At 46.1% G+C, this 14,451-nt stretch overlaps 13 non-coding genes across 13 annotated transcripts; 5 read left to right on the top strand and 8 right to left on the bottom strand.

Moving 5' to 3' along the window:
• Positions 1-393: 393 nt before the first annotated feature.
• Positions 394-464, top strand: TRNAG-GCC (transfer RNA glycine (anticodon GCC)). Its single transcript has one exon. It is a non-coding gene; the product is annotated as a tRNA-Gly (tRNA).
• Positions 465-1,807: 1,343 nt separating this feature from the next.
• Positions 1,808-1,880, bottom strand: TRNAK-CUU (transfer RNA lysine (anticodon CUU)). Its single transcript has one exon. It is a non-coding gene; the product is annotated as a tRNA-Lys (tRNA).
• A 134-nt stretch (positions 1,881-2,014) lies between these two features.
• TRNAG-GCC (transfer RNA glycine (anticodon GCC)) lies at positions 2,015-2,085 on the top strand. Its single transcript has one exon. It is a non-coding gene; the product is annotated as a tRNA-Gly (tRNA).
• A 1,343-nt stretch (positions 2,086-3,428) lies between these two features.
• On the bottom strand, positions 3,429-3,501 carry TRNAK-CUU (transfer RNA lysine (anticodon CUU)). Its single transcript has one exon. It is a non-coding gene; the product is annotated as a tRNA-Lys (tRNA).
• Positions 3,502-5,050: 1,549 nt separating this feature from the next.
• Positions 5,051-5,123, bottom strand: TRNAK-CUU (transfer RNA lysine (anticodon CUU)). Its single transcript has one exon. It is a non-coding gene; the product is annotated as a tRNA-Lys (tRNA).
• A 134-nt stretch (positions 5,124-5,257) lies between these two features.
• TRNAG-GCC (transfer RNA glycine (anticodon GCC)) lies at positions 5,258-5,328 on the top strand. The gene has a single exon. It is a non-coding gene; the product is annotated as a tRNA-Gly (tRNA).
• Positions 5,329-6,671: 1,343 nt separating this feature from the next.
• Positions 6,672-6,744, bottom strand: TRNAK-CUU (transfer RNA lysine (anticodon CUU)). Its single transcript has one exon. It is a non-coding gene; the product is annotated as a tRNA-Lys (tRNA).
• Positions 6,745-6,878: 134 nt separating this feature from the next.
• Positions 6,879-6,949, top strand: TRNAG-GCC (transfer RNA glycine (anticodon GCC)). Its single transcript has one exon. It is a non-coding gene; the product is annotated as a tRNA-Gly (tRNA).
• A 1,343-nt stretch (positions 6,950-8,292) lies between these two features.
• TRNAK-CUU (transfer RNA lysine (anticodon CUU)) lies at positions 8,293-8,365 on the bottom strand. The gene has a single exon. It is a non-coding gene; the product is annotated as a tRNA-Lys (tRNA).
• Positions 8,366-8,499: 134 nt separating this feature from the next.
• Positions 8,500-8,570, top strand: TRNAG-GCC (transfer RNA glycine (anticodon GCC)). The gene has a single exon. It is a non-coding gene; the product is annotated as a tRNA-Gly (tRNA).
• A 1,343-nt stretch (positions 8,571-9,913) lies between these two features.
• On the bottom strand, positions 9,914-9,986 carry TRNAK-CUU (transfer RNA lysine (anticodon CUU)). Its single transcript has one exon. It is a non-coding gene; the product is annotated as a tRNA-Lys (tRNA).
• Positions 9,987-11,534: 1,548 nt separating this feature from the next.
• On the bottom strand, positions 11,535-11,607 carry TRNAK-CUU (transfer RNA lysine (anticodon CUU)). Its single transcript has one exon. It is a non-coding gene; the product is annotated as a tRNA-Lys (tRNA).
• A 1,548-nt stretch (positions 11,608-13,155) lies between these two features.
• TRNAK-CUU (transfer RNA lysine (anticodon CUU)) lies at positions 13,156-13,228 on the bottom strand. The gene has a single exon. It is a non-coding gene; the product is annotated as a tRNA-Lys (tRNA).
• Positions 13,229-14,451: the final 1,223 nt, after the last annotated feature.

The raw sequence follows: 14,451 nt of genomic DNA, 5'->3' as shown, positions 1-14,451 counted from the left end.
TTTGCTGAAAAGTTGTTAAAAGAGGTTGTGTGAGTAAAAGTGAAGGGGAAAGCTGAGATGACATTTTCGTTTGTTAGCAAAGGGAGTGGGGAGTGGCATGTGAAAGAGGAAGTGATGGCCTGGTGATGGTTTGTAATCGTTTTGGAGGAGCTCTGCCTAGTAGAAAGTAAAAGGAGAAGCTTTGATCGCCCAACGTGGGGCTCAAACCCACGACCCTGAGATTAAGAGTCTCATGCTCTACCGACTGAGCTAGCCGGGCTTGCTTGCTTGAGCTGAAATGTCAAAAATTGCAAAATGGCGTCAGCCTCACCTTTGCCATCCGCACAGAAGAAGGCAATCTTGTATGGCCTGATTTGGCTGGCCACGTTTTTCAGCACCGATCAACAGGGCAAGGCATTGGTGGTTCAGTGGTAGAATTCTCGCCTGCCACGCGGGAGACCTGGGTTCGATTCCCGGCCAATGCAAATGCTAGGATTTTGGCACACCTCCACACTTTGCACTTCTCAAGCTTAAGACATCTCTGCAGGCCAGAAGCCATTTAAGGACATTTGCAAGAGTCACCGTGGCACTTGGCCACAGTGCTGGCTGACAGTCGAGAAGAGGGACCCTAGTACCCAGCAAACATGACTCTAAGACACACAAGTTAAAGCAGCCTTGGGACACTTGCGTGCCCAAAGGCCTTGCATGTCTTCTAGCAGTGCCAGTGACGTGCAGCATCTCTCCCTCTCCAGTACTCACCTATTAGGCTTCTTTTTAACTGTCTAGAAAAGCCTCGGAAATGCCAAGTCAGCAGCATCTGCTCATCTGGTGTTGTTTTACAACTTTTTGCCTTGTTGTCTTTGCACTCTACTCAGGGCCTTGCTCAAATTTGGAGCGTTCTCTCTAGGCCCTCATTCATTCTACTTTTGTCCTGAGTTTTCTCACAGTAGATGTTGAGATGTTGTGTCAGCTTACCTACAACTTGCTTTCCCAGCACCTAGCAATTAAGAAAACATACTAAAAGTACAGAAAAAAAAGTAGTAACAAACTTAAGTCAAATGAAAGCAACCACTTTTTTTGCTTGCCGGGACTGAAAGGCTTTTTGGTTTGTAACTTTTGTTGGGAAGTACCTCATCTAAAAACAAGTTAAGGGAAAGAGCAACTTCCTTTTTTTCAATCCTCTCAGCTAAATCTCAGGCCGTGTGCAGAGTGCCCTCCTCATACTGCTATGTGAGCACCTTTGGAGTGCAAAGCCTAATACACACCATACCAATGCCTGTCAGATAGATGGGTCGAACAGATGATTTCCGGCAGGTCCGATCTGATTTCCGATCGTTTTTCTGATGGATTTGCATAGTAGTGATCGGAAATCCGAACGGAAATCCGATCGTGTCTGTCGGAAAGGATCTATCGGCCCATCTATCTGATGGGGAATTGCATGGTGTGCACCAGGCATACGAGAATGAGTATCTTTCAGGTGGTTGTTCCTTGTCAAGTGATTGATTGTAAGTCTCTCCTTGACAAAAGGACTGGAGTAAAGCCAACGGAAATCTGGGAAAAGCAGATAAGAAAAGTAGTATAGGAAAGATGAGTAAGATTGTAAGAAGGAGTGTTTTTCTCTTTCTTGGGGTGGTGAAGCACTTTTGCTGAAAAGTTGTTAAAAGAGGTTGTGTGAGTAAAAGTGAAGGGGAAAGCTGAGATGACATTTTCGTTTGTTAGCAAAGGGAGTGGGGAGTGGCATGTGAAAGAGGAAGTGATGGCCTGGTGATGGTTTGTAATCGTTTTGGAGGAGCTCTGCCTAGTAGAAAGTAAAAGGAGAAGCTTTGATCGCCCAACGTGGGGCTTGAACCCACGACCCTGAGATTAAGAGTCTCATGCTCTACCGACTGAGCTAGCCGGGCTTGCTTGCTTGAGCTGAAATGTCAAAAATTGCAAAATGGCGCCAGCCTCACCTTTGCCATCCGCACAGAAGAAGGCAATCTTGTATGGCCTGATTTGGCTGGCCACGTTTTTCAGCACCGAGCAACAGGGCAAGGCATTGGTGGTTCAGTGGTAGAATTCTCGCCTGCCACGCGGGAGGCCCGGGTTCGATTCCCGGCCAATGCAAATGCTAGGATTTTGGCACACCTCCACACTTTGCACTTCTCAAGCTTAAGACATCTCTGCAGGCCAGAAGCCATTTAAGGACATTTGCAAGAGTCACCGTGGCACTTGGCCACAGTGCTGGCTGACAGTCGAGAAGAGGGACCCTAGTACCCAGCAAACATGACTCTAAGACACACAAGTTAAAGCAGCCTTGGGACACTTGCGTGCCCAAAGGCCTTGCATGTCTTCTAGCAGTGCCAGTGACGTGCAGCATCTCTCCCTCTCCAGTACTCACCTATTAGGCTTCTTTTTAACTGTCTAGAAAAGCCTCGGAAATGCCAAGTCAGCAGCATCTGCTCATCTGGTGTTGTTTTACAACTTTTTGCCTTGTTGTCTTTGCACTCTACTCAGGGCCTTGCTCAAATTTGGAGCGTTCTCTCTAGGCCCTCATTCATTCTACTTTTGTCCTGAGTTTTCTCACAGTAGATGTTGAGATGTTGTGTCAGCTTACCTACAACTTGCTTTCCCAGCACCTAGCAATTAAGAAAACATACTAAAAGTACAGAAAAAAAAGTAGTAACAAACTTAAGTCAAATGAAAGCAACCACTTTTTTTGCTTGCCGGGACTGAAAGGCTTTTTGGTTTGTAACTTTTGTTGGGAAGTACCTCATCTAAAAACAAGTTAAGGGAAAGAGCAACTTCCTTTTTTTCAATCCTCTCAGCTAAATCTCAGGCCGTGTGCAGAGTGCCCTCCTCATACTGCTATGTGAGCACCTTTGGAGTGCAAAGCCTAATACACACCATACCAATGCCTGTCAGATAGATGGGTCGAACAGATGATTTCCGGCAGGTCCGATCTGATTTCCGATCGTTTTTCTGATGGATTTGCATAGTAGTGATCGGAAATCCGAACGGAAATCCGATCGTGTCTGTCGGAAAGGATCTATCGGCCCATCTATCTGATGGGGAATTGCATGGTGTGCACCAGGCATACGAGAATGAGTATCTTTCAGGTGGTTGTTCCTTGTCAAGTGATTGATTGTAAGTCTCTCCTTGACAAAAGGACTGGAGTAAAGCCAACGGAAATCTGGGAAAAGCAGATAAGAAAAGTAGTATAGGAAAGATGAGTAAGATTGTAAGAAGGAGTGTTTTTCTCTTTCTTGGGGTGGTGAAGCACTTTTGCTGAAAAGTTGTTAAAAGAGGTTGTGTGAGTAAAAGTGAAGGGGAAAGCTGAGATGACATTTTCGTTTGTTAGCAAAGGGAGTGGGGAGTGGCATGTGAAAGAGGAAGTGATGGCCTGGTGATGGTTTGTAATCGTTTTGGAGGAGCTCTGCCTAGTAGAAAGTAAAAGGAGAAGCTTTGATCGCCCAACGTGGGGCTCGAACCCACGACCCTGAGATTAAGAGTCTCATGCTCTACCGACTGAGCTAGCCGGGCTTGCTTGCTTGAGCTGAAATGTCAAAAATTGCAAAATGGCGCCAGCCTCACCTTTGCCATCCGCACAGAAGAAGGCAATCTTGTATGGCCTGATTTGGCTGGCCACGTTTTTCAGCACCGAGCAACAGGGCAAGGCATTGGTGGTTCAGTGGTAGAATTCTCGCCTGCCACACGGGAGGCCCGGGTTCGATTCCCGGCCAATGCAAATGCTAGGATTTTGGCACACCTCCACACTTTGCACTTCTCAAGCTTAAGACATCTCTGCAGGCCAGAAGCCATTTAAGGACATTTGCAAGAGTCACCGTGGCACTTGGCCACAGTGCTGGCTGACAGTCGAGAAGAGGGACCCTAGTACCCAGCAAACATGACTCTAAGACACACAAGTTAAAGCAGCCTTGGGACACTTGCGTGCCCAAAGGCCTTGCATGTCTTCTAGCAGTGCCAGTGACGTGCAGCATCTCTCCCTCTCCAGTACTCACCTATTAGGCTTCTTTTTAACTGTCTAGAAAAGCCTCGGAAATGCCAAGTCAGCAGCATCTGCTCATCTGGTGTTGTTTTACAACTTTTTGCCTTGTTGTCTTTGCACTCTACTCAGGGCCTTGCTCAAATTTGGAGCGTTCTCTCTAGGCCCTCATTCATTCTACTTTTGTCCTGAGTTTTCTCACAGTAGATGTTGAGATGTTGTGTCAGCTTACCTACAACTTGCTTTCCCAGCACCTAGCAATTAAGAAAACATACTAAAAGTACAGAAAAAAAAAGTAGTAACAAACTTAAGTCAAATGAAAGCAACCACTTTTTTTGCTTGCCGGGACTGAAAGGCTTTTTGGTTTGTAACTTTTGTTGGGAAGTACCTCATCTAAAAACAAGTTAAGGGAAAGAGCAACTTCCTTTTTTTCAATCCTCTCAGCTAAATCTCAGGCCGTGTGCAGAGTGCCCTCCTCATACTGCTATGTGAGCACCTTTGGAGTGCAAAGCCTAATACACACCATACCAATGCCTGTCAGATAGATGGGTCGAACAGATGATTTCCGGCAGGTCCGATCTGATTTCCGATCGTTTTTCTGATGGATTTGCATAGTAGTGATCGGAAATCCGAACGGAAATCCGATCGTGTCTGTCGGAAAGGATCTATCGGCCCATCTATCTGATGGGGAATTGCATGGTGTGCACCAGGCATACGAGAATGAGTATCTTTCAGGTGGTTGTTCCTTGTCAAGTGATTGATTGTAAGTCTCTCCTTGACAAAAGGACTGGAGTAAAGCCAACGGAAATCTGGGAAAAGCAGATAAGAAAAGTAGTATAGGAAAGATGAGTACGATTGTAAGAAGGAGTGTTTTTCTCTTTCTTGGGGTGGTGAAGCACTTTTGCTGAAAAGTTGTTAAAAGAGGTTGTGTGAGTAAAAGTGAAGGGGAAAGCTGAGATGACATTTTCGTTTGTTAGCAAAGGGAGTGGGGAGTGGCATGTGAAAGAGGAAGTGATGGCCTGGTGATGGTTTGTAATCGTTTTGGAGGAGCTCTGCCTAGTAGAAAGTAAAAGGAGAAGCTTTGATCGCCCAACGTGGGGCTCGAACCCACGACCCTGAGATTAAGAGTCTCATGCTCTACCGACTGAGCTAGCCGGGCTTGCTTGCTTGAGCTGAAATGTCAAAAATTGCAAAATGGCGCCAGCCTCACCTTTGCCATCCGCACAGAAGAAGGCAATCTTGTATGGCCTGATTTGGCTGGCCACGTTTTTCAGCACCGAGCAACAGGGCAAGGCATTGGTGGTTCAGTGGTAGAATTCTCGCCTGCCACGCGGGAGGCCCGGGTTCGATTCCCGGCCAATGCAAATGCTAGGATTTTGGCACACCTCCACACTTTGCACTTCTCAAGCTTAAGACATCTCTGCAGGCCAGAAGCCATTTAAGGACATTTGCAAGAGTCACCGTGGCACTTGGCCACAGTGCTGGCTGACAGTCGAGAAGAGGGACCCTAGTACCCAGCAAACATGACTCTAAGACACACAAGTTAAAGCAGCCTTGGGACACTTGCGTGCCCAAAGGCCTTGCATGTCTTCTAGCAGTGCCAGTGACGTGCAGCATCTCTCCCTCTCCAGTACTCACCTATTAGGCTTCTTTTTAACTGTCTAGAAAAGCCTCGGAAATGCCAAGTCAGCAGCATCTGCTCATCTGGTGTTGTTTTACAACTTTTTGCCTTGTTGTCTTTGCACTCTACTCAGGGCCTTGCTCAAATTTGGAGCGTTCTCTCTAGGCCCTCATTCATTCTACTTTTGTCCTGAGTTTTCTCACAGTAGATGTTGAGATGTTGTGTCAGCTTACCTACAACTTGCTTTCCCAGCACCTAGCCATTAAGAAAACATACTAAAAGTACAGAAAAAAAAGTAGTAACAAACTTAAGTCAAATGAAAGCAACCACTTTTTTTGCTTGCCGGGACTGAAAGGCTTTTTGGTTTGTAACTTTTGTTGGGAAGTACCTCATCTAAAAACAAGTTAAGGGAAAGAGCAACTTCCTTTTTTTCAATCCTCTCAGCTAAATCTCAGGCCGTGTGCAGAGTGCCCTCCTCATACTGCTATGTGAGCACCTTTGGAGTGCAAAGCCTAATACACACCATACCAATGCCTGTCAGATAGATGGGTCGAACAGATGATTTCCGGCAGGTCCGATCTGATTTCCGATCGTTTTTCTGATGGATTTGCATAGTAGTGATCGGAAATCCGAACGGAAATCCGATCGTGTCTGTCGGAAAGGATCTATCGGCCCATCTATCTGATGGGGAATTGCATGGTGTGCACCAGGCATACGAGAATGAGTATCTTTCAGGTGGTTGTTCCTTGTCAAGTGATTGATTGTAAGTCTCTCCTTGACAAAAGGACTGGAGTAAAGCCAACGGAAATCTGGGAAAAGCAGATAAGAAAAGTAGTATAGGAAAGATGAGTAAGATTGTAAGAAGGAGTGTTTTTCTCTTTCTTGGGGTGGTGAAGCACTTTTGCTGAAAAGTTGTTAAAAGAGGTTGTGTGAGTAAAAGTGAAGGGGAAAGCTGAGATGACATTTTCGTTTGTTAGCAAAGGGAGTGGGGAGTGGCATGTGAAAGAGGAAGTGATGGCCTGGTGATGGTTTGTAATCGTTTTGGAGGAGCTCTGCCTAGTAGAAAGTAAAAGGAGAAGCTTTGATCGCCCAACGTGGGGCTCGAACCCACGACCCTGAGATTAAGAGTCTCATGCTCTACCGACTGAGCTAGCCGGGCTTGCTTGCTTGAGCTGAAATGTCAAAAATTGCAAAATGGCGTCAGCCTCACCTTTGCCATCCGCACAGAAGAAGGCAATCTTGTATGGCCTGATTTGGCTGGCCACGTTTTTCAGCACCGATCAACAGGGCAAGGCATTGGTGGTTCAGTGGTAGAATTCTCGCCTGCCACGCGGGAGACCCGGGTTCGATTCCCGGCCAATGCAAATGCTAGGATTTTGGCACACCTCCACACTTTGCACTTCTCAAGCTTAAGACATCTCTGCAGGCCAGAAGCCATTTAAGGACATTTGCAAGAGTCACCGTGGCACTTGGCCACAGTGCTGGCTGACAGTCGAGAAGAGGGACCCTAGTACCCAGCAAACATGACTCTAAGACACACAAGTTAAAGCAGCCTTGGGACACTTGCGTGCCCAAAGGCCTTGCATGTCTTCTAGCAGTGCCAGTGACGTGCAGCATCTCTCCCTCTCCAGTACTCACCTATTAGGCTTCTTTTTAACTGTCTAGAAAAGCCTCGGAAATGCCAAGTCAGCAGCATCTGCTCATCTGGTGTTGTTTTACAACTTTTTGCCTTGTTGTCTTTGCACTCTACTCAGGGCCTTGCTCAAATTTGGAGCGTTCTCTCTAGGCCCTCATTCATTCTACTTTTGTCCTGAGTTTTCTCACAGTAGATGTTGAGATGTTGTGTCAGCTTACCTACAACTTGCTTTCCCAGCACCTAGCAATTAAGAAAACATACTAAAAGTACAGAAAAAAAAGTAGTAACAAACTTAAGTCAAATGAAAGCAACCACTTTTTTTGCTTGCCGGGACTGAAAGGCTTTTTGGTTTGTAACTTTTGTTGGGAAGTACCTCATCTAAAAACAAGTTAAGGGAAAGAGCAACTTCCTTTTTTTCAATCCTCTCAGCTAAATCTCAGGCCGTGTGCAGAGTGCCCTCCTCATACTGCTATGTGAGCACCTTTGGAGTGCAAAGCCTAATACACACCATACCAATGCCTGTCAGATAGATGGGTCGAACAGATGATTTCCGGCAGGTCCGATCTGATTTCCGATCGTTTTTCTGATGGATTTGCATAGTAGTGATCGGAAATCCGAACGGAAATCCGATCGTGTCTGTCGGAAAGGATCTATCGGCCCATCTATCTGATGGGGAATTGCATGGTGTGCACCAGGCATACGAGAATGAGTATCTTTCAGGTGGTTGTTCCTTGTCAAGTGATTGATTGTAAGTCTCTCCTTGACAAAAGGACTGGAGTAAAGCCAACGGAAATCTGGGAAAAGCAGATAAGAAAAGTAGTATAGGAAAGATGAGTAAGATTGTAAGAAGGAGTGTTTTTCTCTTTCTTGGGGTGGTGAAGCACTTTTGCTGAAAAGTTGTTAAAAGAGGTTGTGTGAGTAAAAGTGAAGGGGAAAGCTGAGATGACATTTTCGTTTGTTAGCAAAGGGAGTGGGGAGTGGCATGTGAAAGAGGAAGTGATGGCCTGGTGATGGTTTGTAATCGTTTTGGAGGAGCTCTGCCTAGTAGAAAGTAAAAGGAGAAGCTTTGATCGCCCAACGTGGGGCTCGAACCCACGACCCTGAGATTAAGAGTCTCATGCTCTACCGACTGAGCTAGCCGGGCTTGCTTGCTTGAGCTGAAATGTCAAAAATTGCAAAATGGCGCCAGCCTCACCTTTGCCATCCGCACAGAAGAAGGCAATCTTGTATGGCCTGATTTGGCTGGCCACGTTTTTCAGCACCGAGCAACAGGGCAAGGCATTGGTGGTTCAGTGGTAGAATTCTCGCCTGCCACGTGGGAGGCCCGGGTTCGATTCCCGGCCAATGCAAATGCTAGGATTTTGGCACACCTCCACACTTTGCACTTCTCAAGCTTAAGACATCTCTGCAGGCCAGAAGCCATTTAAGGACATTTGCAAGAGTCACCGTGGCACTTGGCCACAGTGCTGGCTGACAGTCGAGAAGAGGGACCCTAGTACCCAGCAAACATGACTCTAAGACACACAAGTTAAAGCAGCCTTGGGACACTTGCGTGCCCAAAGGCCTTGCATGTCTTCTAGCAGTGCCAGTGATGTGCAGCATCTCTCCCTCTCCAGTACTCACCTATTAGGCTTCTTTTTAACTGTCTAGAAAAGCCTCGGAAATGCCAAGTCAGCAGCATCTGCTCATCTGGTGTTGTTTTACAACTTTTTGCCTTGTTGTCTTTGCACTCTACTCAGGGCCTTGCTCAAATTTGGAGCGTTCTCTCTAGGCCCTCATTCATTCTACTTTTGTCCTGAGTTTTCTCACAGTAGATGTTGAGATGTTGTGTCAGCTTACCTACAACTTGCTTTCCCAGCACCTAGCCATTAAGAAAACATACTAAAAGTACAGAAAAAAAAGTAGTAACAAACTTAAGTCAAATGAAAGCAACCACTTTTTTTGCTTGCCGGGACTGAAAGGCTTTTTGGTTTGTAACTTTTGTTGGGAAGTACCTCATCTAAAAACAAGTTAAGGGAAAGAGCAACTTCCTTTTTTTCAATCCTCTCAGCTAAATCTCAGGCCGTGTGCAGAGTGCCCTCCTCATACTGCTATGTGAGCACCTTTGGAGTGCAAAGCCTAATACACACCATACCAATGCCTGTCAGATAGATGGGTCGAACAGATGATTTCCGGCAGGTCCGATCTGATTTCCGATCGTTTTTCTGATGGATTTGCATAGTAGTGATCGGAAATCCGAACGGAAATCCGATCGTGTCTGTCGGAAAGGATCTATCGGCCCATCTATCTGATGGGGAATTGCATGGTGTGCACCAGGCATACGAGAATGAGTATCTTTCAGGTGGTTGTTCCTTGTCAAGTGATTGATTGTAAGTCTCTCCTTGACAAAAGGACTGGAGTAAAGCCAACGGAAATCTGGGAAAAGCAGATAAGAAAAGTAGTATAGGAAAGATGAGTAAGATTGTAAGAAGGAGTGTTTTTCTCTTTCTTGGGGTGGTGAAGCACTTTTGCTGAAAAGTTGTTAAAAGAGGTTGTGTGAGTAAAAGTGAAGGGGAAAGCTGAGATGACATTTTCGTTTGTTAGCAAAGGGAGTGGGGAGTGGCATGTGAAAGAGGAAGTGATGGCCTGGTGATGGTTTGTAATCGTTTTGGAGGAGCTCTGCCTAGTAGAAAGTAAAAGGAGAAGCTTTGATCGCCCAACGTGGGGCTCGAACCCACGACCCTGAGATTAAGAGTCTCATGCTCTACCGACTGAGCTAGCCGGGCTTGCTTGCTTGAGCTGAAATGTCAAAAATTGCAAAATGGCGCCAGCCTCACCTTTGCCATCCGCACAGAAGAAGGCAATCTTGTATGGCCTGATTTGGCTGGCCACGTTTTTCAGCACCGAGCAACAGGGCAAGGCATTGGTGGTTCAGTGGTAGAATTCTCGCCTGCCACGCGGGAGGCCTGGGTTCGATTCCTGGCCAATGCAAATGCTAGGATTTTGGCACACCTCCACACTTTGCACTTCTCAAGCTTAAGACATCTCTGCAGGCCAGAAGCCATTTAAGGACATTTGCAAGAGTCACCGTGGCACTTGGCCACAGTGCTGGCTGACAGTCGAGAAGAGGGACCCTAGTACCCAGCAAACATGACTCTAAGACACACAAGTTAAAGCAGCCTTGGGACACTTGCGTGCCCAAAGGCCTTGCATGTCTTCTAGCAGTGCCAGTGACGTGCAGCATCTCTCCCTCTCCAGTACTCACCTATTAGGCTTCTTTTTAACTGTCTAGAAAAGCCTCGGAAATGCCAAGTCAGCAGCATCTGCTCATCTGGTGTTGTTTTACAACTTTTTGCCTTGTTGTCTTTGCACTCTACTCAGGGCCTTGCTCAAATTTGGAGCGTTCTCTCTAGGCCCTCATTCATTCTACTTTTGTCCTGAGTTTTCTCACAGTAGATGTTGAGATGTTGTGTCAGCTTACCTACAACTTGCTTTCCCAGCACCTAGCAATTAAGAAAACATACTAAAAGTACAGAAAAAAAAGTAGTAACAAACTTAAGTCAAATGAAAGCAACCACTTTTTTTGCTTGCCGGGACTGAAAGGCTTTTTGGTTTGTAACTTTTGTTGGGAAGTACCTCATCTAAAAACAAGTTAAGGGAAAGAGCAACTTCCTTTTTTTCAATCCTCTCAGCTAAATCTCAGGCCGTGTGCAGAGTGCCCTCCTCATACTGCTATGTGAGCACCTTTGGAGTGCAAAGCCTAATACACACCATACCAATGCCTGTCAGATAGATGGGTCGAACAGATGATTTCCGGCAGGTCCGATCTGATTTCCGATCGTTTTTCTGATGGATTTGCATAGTAGTGATCGGAAATCCGAACGGAAATCCGATCGTGTCTGTCGGAAAGGATCTATCGGCCCATCTATCTGATGGGGAATTGCATGGTGTGCACCAGGCATACGAGAATGAGTATCTTTCAGGTGGTTGTTCCTTGTCAAGTGATTGATTGTAAGTCTCTCCTTGACAAAAGGACTGGAGTAAAGCCAACGGAAATCTGGGAAAAGCAGATAAGAAAAGTAGTATAGGAAAGATGAGTAAGATTGTAAGAAGGAGTGTTTTTCTCTTTCTTGGGGTGGTGAAGCACTTTTGCTGAAAAGTTGTTAAAAGAGGTTGTGTGAGTAAAAGTGAAGGGGAAAGCTGAGATGACATTTTCGTTTGTTAGCAAAGGGAGTGGGGAGTGGCATGTGAAAGAGGAAGTGATGGCCTGGTGATGGTTTGTAATCGTTTTGGAGGAGCTCTGCCTAGTAGAAAGTAAAAGGAGAAGCTTTGATCGCCCAACATGGGGCTCGAACCCACGACCCTGAGATTAAGAGTCTCATGCTCTACCGACTGAGCTAGCCGGGCTTGCTTGCTTGAGCTGAAATGTCAAAAATTGCAAAATGGCGTCAGCCTCACCTTTGCCATCCGCACAGAAGAAGGCAATCTTGTATGGCCTGATTTGGCTGGCCACGTTTTTCAGCACCGATCAACAGGGCAAGGCATTGGTGGTTCAGTGGTAGAATTCTTGCCTGCCACGCGGGAGACCCGGGTTCGATTCCCGGCCAATGCAAATGCTAGGATTTTGGCACACCTCCACACTTTGCACTTCTCAAGCTTAAGACATCTCTGCAGGCCAGAAGCCATTTAAGGACATTTGCAAGAGTCACCGTGGCACTTGGCCACAGTGCTGGCTGACAGTCGAGAAGAGGGACCCTAGTACCCAGCAAACATGACTCTAAGACACACAAGTTAAAGCAGCCTTGGGACACTTGCGTGCCCAAAGGCCTTGCATGTCTTCTAGCAGTGCCAGTGACGTGCAGCATCTCTCCCTCTCCAGTACTCACCTATTAGGCTTCTTTTTAACTGTCTAGAAAAGCCTCGGAAATGCCAAGTCAGCAGCATCTGCTCATCTGGTGTTGTTTTACAACTTTTTGCCTTGTTGTCTTTGCACTCTACTCAGGGCCTTGCTCAAATTTGGAGCGTTCTCTCTAGGCCCTCATTCATTCTACTTTTGTCCTGAGTTTTCTCACAGTAGATGTTGAGATGTTGTGTCAGCTTACCTACAACTTGCTTTCCCAGCACCTAGCAATTAAGAAAACATACTAAAAGTACAGAAAAAAAAGTAGTAACAAACTTAAGTCAAATGAAAGCAACCACTTTTTTTGCTTGCCGGGACTGAAAGGCTTTTTGGTTTGTAACTTTTGTTGGGAAGTACCTCATCTAAAAACAAGTTAAGGGAAAGAGCAACTTCCTTTTTTTCAATCCTCTCAGCTAAATCTCAGGCCGTGTGCAGAGTGCCCTCCTCATACTGCTATGTGAGCACCTTTGGAGTGCAAAGCCTAATACACACCATACCAATGCCTGTCAGATAGATGGGTCGAACAGATGATTTCCGGCAGGTCCGATCTGATTTCCGATCGTTTTTCTGATGGATTTGCATAGTAGTGATTGGAAATCCGAACGGAAATCCGATCGTGTCTGTCGGAAAGGATCTATCGGCCCATCTATCTGATGGGGAATTGCATGGTGTGCACCAGGCATACGAGAATGAGTATCTTTCAGGTGGTTGTTCCTTGTCAAGTGATTGATTGTAAGTCTCTCCTTGACAAAAGGACTGGAGTAAAGCCAACGGAAATCTGGGAAAAGCAGATAAGAAAAGTAGTATAGGAAAGATGAGTAAGATTGTAAGAAGGAGTGTTTTTCTCTTTCTTGGGGTGGTGAAGCACTTTTGCTGAAAAGTTGTTAAAAGAGGTTGTGTGAGTAAAAGTGAAGGGGAAAGCTGAGATGACATTTTCGTTTGTTAGCAAAGGGAGTGGGGAGTGGCATGTGAAAGAGGAAGTGATGGCCTGGTGATGGTTTGTAATCGTTTTGGAGGAGCTCTGCCTAGTAGAAAGTAAAAGGAGAAGCTTTGATCGCCCAACGTGGGGCTCGAACCCACAACCCTGAGATTAAGAGTCTCATGCTCTACCGACTGAGCTAGCCGGGCTTGCTTGCTTGAGCTGAAATGTCAAAAATTGCAAAATGGCGCCAGCCTCACCTTTGCCATCCGCACAGAAGAAGGCAATCTTGTATGGCCTGATTTGGCTGGCCACGTTTTTCAGCACCGAGCAACAGGGCAAGGCATTGGTGGTTCAGTGGTAGAATTCTCGCCTGCCACGTGGGAGGCCCAGGTTCGATTCCCGGCCAATGCAAATGCTAGGATTTTGGCACACCTCCACACTTTGCACTTCTCAAGCTTAAGACATCTCTGCAGGCCAGAAGCCATTTAAGGACATTTGCAAGAGTCACCGTGGCACTTGGCCACAGTGCTGGCTGACAGTCGAGAAGAGGGACCCTAGTACCCAGCAAACATGACTCTAAGACACACAAGTTAAAGCAGCCTTGGGACACTTGCGTGCCCAAAGGCCTTGCATGTCTTCTAGCAGTGCCAGTGATGTGCAGCATCTCTCCCTCTCCAGTACTCACCTATTAGGCTTCTTTTTAACTGTCTAGAAAAGCCTCGGAAATGCCAAGTCAGCAGCATCTGCTCATCTGGTGTTGTTTTACAACTTTTTGCCTTGTTGTCTTTGCACTCTACTCAGGGCCTTGCTCAAATTTGGAGCGTTCTCTCTAGGCCCTCATTCATTCTACTTTTGTCCTGAGTTTTCTCACAGTAGATGTTGAGATGTTGTGTCAGCTTACCTACAACTTGCTTTCCCAGCACCTAGCCATTAAGAAAACATACTAAAAGTACAGAAAAAAAAGTAGTAACAAACTTAAGTCAAATGAAAGCAACCACTTTTTTTGCTTGCCGGGACTGAAAGGCTTTTTGGTTTGTAACTTTTGTTGGGAAGTACCTCATCTAAAAACAAGTTAAGGGAAAGAGCAACTTCCTTTTTTTCAATCCTCTCAGCTAAATCTCAGGCCGTGTGCAGAGTGCCCTCCTCATACTGCTATGTGAGCACCTTTGGAGTGCAAAGCCTAATACACACCATACCAATGCCTGTCAGATAGATGGGTCGAACAGATGATTTCCGGCAGGTCCGATCTGATTTCCGATCGTTTTTCTGATGGATTTGCATAGTAGTGATCGGAAATCCGAACGGAAATCCGATCGTGTCTGTCGGAAAGGATCTATCGGCCCATCTATCTGATGGGGAATTGCATGGTGTGCACCAGGCATACGAGAATGAGTATCTTTCAGGTGGTTGTTCCTTGTCAAGTGATTGA

This window comes from Hyperolius riggenbachi, chromosome 4 (assembly GCF_040937935.1).
Source record: "Hyperolius riggenbachi isolate aHypRig1 chromosome 4, aHypRig1.pri, whole genome shotgun sequence".
Classification (NCBI taxonomy): domain Eukaryota; kingdom Metazoa; phylum Chordata; class Amphibia; order Anura; family Hyperoliidae; genus Hyperolius; species Hyperolius riggenbachi.
This window is presented reverse-complemented; position numbering and strand designations above follow the sequence as displayed.